General features: G+C 45.2%; 1 long non-coding RNA gene across 1 annotated transcript; it reads left to right on the top strand.

The window, feature by feature from the left end:
* Positions 1–317: 317 nt before the first annotated feature.
* LOC142312463 (uncharacterized) lies at positions 318–1,827 on the top strand. Its single transcript, XR_012754390.1, has 3 exons — positions 318–416; positions 713–815; positions 1,146–1,827. It is a non-coding gene; the product is annotated as an uncharacterized LOC142312463 (long non-coding RNA).
* The last annotated feature ends 5,685 nt before the right edge of the window (positions 1,828–7,512 follow it).

Genomic DNA, 7,512 nt, shown 5'->3' with positions numbered 1-7,512 from the left:
GCTCTGTGGAAGAGTGTGAGAACTTTATATTCACTCTTAATAATAACAACTTGAATATCAAATTGACCTCGAGCATCTCGCAAGATTCAGTTGAATTTTTAGATCTTCGAGTGTCCAGGGAGGATGACAGAATTTGTACTACCCTGTACCGTAAACCTACGGCTACGAATAGCCTGCTGCATTATAACAGCTTTCATCCGGCCCACGTAAAAAATGGGATACCAAAGGGTCAATTTATGCGGGTGAAAAGAAATTGCAGCAGGCCTACTGATTTTGAGTCACATGCTTTTGACTTGTCCAATAGATTTCGGAAACGAGGCTATCCGAGGAACGTGGTTTCAAGTGCTCTGCAGGACTGCAAAGCCCTAACACGGGAGACCCTACTACAGCCAAAAGTTCGACGGAAAGGAGCAACAGTGAGTATGATCACTGCCTTCAATAATCAGTGGCAGGACCTTTATGAACTCTTTCAATCAAATTGGGACATTCTACGTAGCGATAGAAAATTGGTCCCTTTTTTGGAGGAAAAACCGAGTTTGGTGGCCAGGAGGGCCCAGAATTTGGGTGGCATTCTCTCCAGTAGCCATTTTAAAAGACCGGTACAGAGCCTGGGGACGGGTACCAGACTGAGAGGTACCTTTCCCTGTGGTTCTTGCTCAGTGTGTCCGCACATGCAGGCGAGTGATCATGTCCTCTTATCGATCTTTCCTAGGCGGATTTCCAGCAGTGCCTATTTTAATTGCCGTTCCAGAAATGCGATCTATGTACTCATCTGCAATTGCCCAAAGCTGTATGTAGGCCAGACAAGCCAAGAGGTAAGAAAGAGAATTCAACAACACTTCTCCAACATAAACACAGCTACTGCGGATTTGAAGAAAGGGAAGACACTCACCTCTGTGGCCTCACATTTTTTAACATACCATGGGGGTCGCTATACCAATGCGAGAGTTATGATTGTTGATTCAGTCAAAACAGGCATTAGGGGAGGGAACCCTATAAAGGAGCTGTTGCAGAAGGAATCCAAATGGATTTACAACCTCAAGAGTCTGGCCCCCCATGGGTTAAATGAGGAATTGTTATATACTGGATTCTACAAAGACTTGTGATCTCTGACCATTTGTGAATTTCTGTTCCTTACCTTTTAGCGACTGAGGCTTCTCCAACAAAGTGAGGATCCTGGGAGCATTCTATCGCTCGTCTATATCTGCAGGACATTATTTCTGGTCATGGAGAGAGTGAAGATACTGTCCTGGACGTTATAATTGATTCCTTGTTGGTTACATCTATACTGTGTTTGTGTGTAGGGCACTTGACAAATTTTTTTTTTTTTTTCTTCTAGCCTTTGTATGGGGACCTTAACATCGTATGTATTTACACTATTTCAAGATGTACCCCTAAGGTTTCTAGAGTTCTACTGACGGAGCCGTACCAGAATGTTATCTTTCATGGGATTGGAGGATGACTTCTGTCTGGGCCCATCCCCTTAGACTATGCACCTTGAGTGATATCAGACTGTAATGGATCCCTAAAACTTCCTCTATCATCTGTCTTATAGGCTTGATGAGGCTGTTTGACAAGCCTCACATGTGATGGGGTATTCCAGTGGTTGTCACTGGTGTTCCCTGCACATGGTATGGGGAGCTTTGACAAGCCATGTATTTAGTCCCAATAAAATTGTTATTGCACATATGCCACATAAGCTGGCGGACTGTACCTTTGTTGAACAGAATTGTATTCTATCTATATATTGCTGGGTGTTATTCATAATACCCTATACATTTGAAGTGGGGCTGTAAAATAAGCATAAATAAGCATAAATAAGTATTGTGTACCATCAGGGGTTTAGAGTGGTGGCCATCGGTATTCCCTGTGCAAGTGTGCTGGGACATCTTAAGTTATGCACTAAGTCCCAATAAACTGCTACTACGCATGCGCCGCCAAGTTGGGTATACCAATTTTTTTTTTTTTTTTCTGTGTTTTCCTGTACTAACCACACGTACTTATTGCTGGGTGTTATCTATAATACCTTATATATCCGAAGTGGGACGGTAAAATAAAAGAAAATAAGCATAAATAAGCTCTCTATACTATTAGGGTTTTATATTGGTGGCTACCGATATTTCCTGTACGAGTGTGCTGTGACACCTCAAGTTATGCACTAAGTTCCCATAAACGGTTACTGCGCATGCGCCGCCGAGTGTGATATACCTATCCCTGTAAAGTTATTCTACTTAATCAAAATGTGTTACTTTACCTATATACCGTTATGTTCCATCTATAAGGACTTGCACATCAGAGCAATATGAGTTTTGATGTTAAACAGCGCCATCTTGTGGACGCATGAGCTGTAGAGACTTAGGGAGGGTTTTCAGCCGAATCATGTGATTCGGCCAAAATGGCGGCCGCCATGCAGAAACACCTTATACTATAATGCTGCACTCTCTCAAGCTGCAAGCTGGTGAGTAATTACCCAATTTGCTGCATGATTTAAATATGACACACTTTGGACTACACACTGTCTATTTTTCTTCCCCTGAGGAAGCCTCCTGTTTGGAGGCGATACGCGTGGGGTAACTCTGCCAAAGCTTTCCCCCCTTCCTACAACCTAGTTTTTGTCTGTATTCCCTGGTTATTAGGATAGTGAGTATGGGCTTTTCTGTAACACCTGGGCCACTGAAAAGGTTTTTGGTATCAATGTTCGGCTAGCTAACATAGCAGCAGCACGTATCCAATGTGCTGCTGTTTTTGTGTTTAAGTCTTACTTTATGCCCTATTTGCCGTTTGTGTGCTCCAACTGAATGCACTAGTTTCTAGAATTGATTATCTGTACAGGGATTGATCTATACAGACAATGTGCACTGGTTTAATATTTTTCATCTGGCTTATTTAACTGTTGAATGGATGTTATGTCTAATCCTGTTTATATACTTCACTAAAATATAGCCAAGCCTTTCTCAGAAGTCCTATCAATAATATCTTGTGGTTTAGGCTCTGTCGCTCAGGGTTACACCGTGTGCTTTATTACACGCTAAACCTGAGCCTGACTCACCCTTTTTTTTTTTTGCCTGTACTATAGATGCTATGGGAGTGCTTCATATATCTGTGACCTTACCAATGTGTTTCTAAGGGTATTTTCAGCCTTTTTGATGCGGATATATTGTATATTATTATTTTCTAGCACCGTAATAAATATCACTGTGTCCAGTTTACAGTAGGTCATAGCACTGCTGGTTGTACTTATTTAAGGGGTGGTGTATAATATTGATCTATTCAGTACCAATTTCATATGTGCTTTGGCATAGGGGATATGTGTTTGTTTTAAATGTTTTTAATTGTCCTTTGTGTGTTTACTCCCAGCGTGGAGTTCCATATGTATTCCTAATTGTAATAAAGATTTTTCTATTTTTATAATCTCTTGGTGATCCCTCTGTGGGTATACTCTTTTTCTTCTCCCTTTGGCATATGTATCCGTATACCCGGAGATCCCATTTAGGTGGTGCCCTTCCCCCCTTCCTCTAAATAGTCTCCAATTCATTAATTTTCTTTGCAAGACATTGCATTTGCCAGTAGACATTTAATAGTATTAACACATTCCTTACTCTTTGCCTCCCTACTTTTCTTGCATGTCCCAGACCCCCCTAATCCTTCATTGACCCCTACTGTTTCACTGTCTCTATATGCTCTATCTATTCCTTTATTTGTTCCACTACCCTCCCTCCCCCCAAATCCTAGTTTAAAAGCTCCTACATCCGTCTGACCATTTTTTCCCCCAGCACAGCTGCACCCTCCCCATTGAGGTGCAGCCCGTCCCTACTGTAGAGCCTGTAGCTGACTGAGAAGTCGGCCCAGTTCTCCATGAACCCAAACCCTTCCTTTCTGCACCAATTCCTAAGCCACATATTTATCTCCCTAAGCTCCCGCTGTCTTTCTAGTGACGCTCGTGGCATTGGTAGTATTTCTGAAAACACCACCGTGGAGGTCCTGGACTTCAGCTTCTCTCCTAGTTCCCTGTAATAATTTTTAAGGACCTTCCATCTGCCTCTAACTTTTAACTTTGTCATTAGTACCAATGTGCACCATGATTGCTGGATTTTCCCCAGCCCCACCCAGCAATCTATCAGATCCGCAATATGCTGAATCCGAGCACCCGGCAGACAACACACTGTTCGGCATTCATGGTCTCGACGAAAAATAACCTTGTCTGTCCGCCTAATTATAGAGTCCCCTAGCACCATCATCCATCTGGCTTTTGCTGCTCTCCTATTTCCCTCCTTCCTACAGCAGCCATTTTCCTGGTTACTAGGAGCAACGTCCTGCTGTAGTGATCCTAGTCCTGCATTCCTAATATCAGCCACACAGGCATATTTACTAGGTTGTGCCGGATCAGGACTGGGCTCCCTGACACTTTTCCCCCTACCTCTTCTTCTGTTACCCAGCTACCTACCTCTGGGTCCTGACCTTCCCCACCTCCACCCTCCTCCATAGCACTGGCCCCAGCCAGAGCCGCTCAGTGAGCTCTAAACTCCTCTCCAGGTTTGCAATGCCCCTGAGTGTTGTGAGCTGCATATTTAGATCAGTTACCTGGGCTTCCAAATATGTAACACGCTGACATCGAGTGCAGACATATTCACCCTCCAACGGCTGCTCAAGGCAGGCATACATCTGACAAGACACACACCTGGTAGCATTGTCCATGGAGCCGTTATTAAATGGGGATGAACGGTGCAGATAAAAGCAAAAACCAATGGGAAACTTGTAAGGAAAACTCCAAACTCTGCTCTTGTGTCACACTATGATATTGTGTGTAAACTATGCCCTTACCGGCCCCCTCAGACTTTACTGCCCCTCACAAGCTCAGTGACCCTCGCTTACTGTGGCCGGGGTAAATAGTTCTGGAACAATCTAGAAACAGCTGTGGCCACTGCCCCCTCATACCTCACTGCTCATCCCTGGATTTCCAGGATATCTGCTCCATGTCCGTCCACGGCTTCCAGGATGTGTCCTGTCTACATACAGCCTCCATTACCTCACTGTGACCCCCTGACATAACCTCCCCTCACCCAGCGCCATGACACCCAGCACAGCAGAGCCCTGCATACACTGAGGAGCTGATCATGTGACCCTGACTCCTCCCCTCCGTGTGACATCATCACAGGTCCTGTAAGCACAGAGCAGCCATATATCCGGGGTCGTGGCTAAATCCCAGTGGCTAGAAGGACCTGGTCCCTCTGCCCACTGGGAAATAGCCTACTCTATAGAGAGAAAGCTAAATCCCAGTGGGCTAAAGGACCAGGTCCCTCCTTCCACTGGGATTTAGCTTTCTCTATCCAGAGCCGGCTATTTCCCAGTGGGCAGAGGGACCAGGTCCTTCTAGCCACTGGGATTTAGCCTGCTCTCTATGAGAAAGCTAATTCCTAGTGGGCTAAAGGACCAGGTCCTGATGAGTGTTTTAATACGACTTTTAGTGGGAAAAAAGGACCAGGTCCTTCTGCCCACTGGGATTTAGTCTGCTCTACATAAGAAAGCTAAATCCTAGTGGGCTAAAGGACCAGGTCTTAATGAGTGTTTTAATACAACTCGTAATGGGGAAAAAAGGACCAGGTCCTTCTGCCCACTGGGATTTATCCTGCTCTGTATGAGAAAGCTAATTCCTAGTTGGCTAAAGGACCAGGTCCTAATGAGTGTTTTAATACGATTTTTAGTGGGGAAAAAAGGACCAGGTCCTTCTGCCCACTGGGACTTAGCCTGCTCTCTATGAGAAAGCTAATTCCTAGTGGGCTAAAGGACCAGGTCCTAATGAGTGTTTTAATACGATTTTTAGTGGGAAAAAAGGACCAGGTCCTTCTGCCCACTGGGATTTAGCCTGCTCTCTATGAGAAAGCTAATTCCTAGTGGGCTAAAGGAACAGGTCCTAATGAGTGTTTTAATACGACTTTTAGTGGGAAAAATGACCAGGTCCTTCTGCCCACCGGGATTTAGCCTGCTCTACATAAGAAAGCTAATTCCTAGTGGGCTAAAGGACCAGGTCTTAATGAGTGTTTTAATACAACTCGTAATGGTGAAAAAAGGACCAGGTCCTTCTGCCAACTGGGATTTAGCCTGCTCTGTATGCGAAAGCTAATTCCTAGTGGGCTAAAGGACCAGGTTCTAATGAGTGTTTTAATACGATTTTTAGTGGGAAAAAAGGACCAGGTCCTTCTGCCCACTGGGATTTAGCCTGCTCTCTATGAGAAAGCTAATTAGTAGTGGGCTAAAGGACCAGGTCCTAATGAGTGTTTTAATACGATTTTTAGTGGGAAAAAAGGACCAGGTCCTTCTGCCAACTGGGATTTATCCTGCTCTGTATGAGAAAGCTAAATCCTAGTGGGCTAAAGGACCAGGTCCTAATGAGTGTTTTAATACGATTTTTAGTGGGAAAAAAGGACCAGGTCCTTCTGCCCACTGGGATTTAGCCTGCTCTCTATGAGAAAGCTAATTCCTAGTGGGCTAAAGGACCAGGTCCTAATGAGTGTTTTAATACGATTTTTAGTGGGAAAAAAGGACCAGGTCCTTCTGCCCACTGGGATTTAGCCTGCTCTCTATGAGAAAGCTAATTCCTAGTGGGCTAAAGGACCAGGTCCTAATGAGTGTTTTAATACCATCATCATGGGTGACTTCAACATCCCCACTGACACTCGCCAACAAGCTGCTTCCAAACTCCTCTCCCTTGCTTCGTCTTTTGGCTTAACTCAGTGGTCCACCTCTGCCACCCACAAAGATGGACACACACTAGACCTTATCTTCACCCGCCTCTGTCCCCTTTCTGACTTCACAACTTCCCCCCTCCCCCTATCTGACCACCATCTTCTGACCTTTTCAGCCCTGTCCTCCTCACCTACCCCCCCTGTCCAGCACCTAGCACATCCCCGCAGAAACCTTGCACACCTCAACATGCACACCCTCGCCGACTCTATCCTCCCACTGTCCTCCATATCGTCCCTCCACGACACAGACAGCGCCACTACTTTCTACAACACCACCCTCACATCAGCTATTGATTCAGTCGCTCCCCTTGTACATGGCAGAGTGAGACGAATCAATAGACAGCCCTGGCACAACAGCCTCACTAAAAAACTTAGGCAAAGGTCTAGGGCTGCAGAGCGGCGGTGGAAGAAAACGCACTCCCAGGAAGACTTCACCACATTCAAAAATGCAATTCACACATTTCGTTCAGTCCTCACCTCCGCTAAACACGATTACTTCAGAAACCTCATATCCTCTCTAACACACAACCCCAAACAGTTATTCAACACTTTCAACTCCCTCCTTCGCCCACCACTGCCCCCTCCAACCTCCCTCATTTCTGCAGAAGACTTTGCCACCTATTTCCAAGAAAAAATCGACCTAATAAGGCAAGTCTTCTCTGCTCAGCCACCACAACCCCTTCATGTAGCTGACCACTGCCCCTCCCCCATAAACGTCCTCCCCACCATCACCGAAGGAGAGCTTGCACGTCTGCTCTCAAAAGCGCAC

The sequence above is a fragment of the Anomaloglossus baeobatrachus genome, chromosome 5, assembly GCF_048569485.1.
Source record: "Anomaloglossus baeobatrachus isolate aAnoBae1 chromosome 5, aAnoBae1.hap1, whole genome shotgun sequence".
Taxonomy (NCBI): Eukaryota; Metazoa; Chordata; class Amphibia; order Anura; family Aromobatidae; genus Anomaloglossus; species Anomaloglossus baeobatrachus.
Note: the sequence above shows the minus strand (reverse complement) of the source record. Positions and strands in the feature narration are given on the sequence as shown.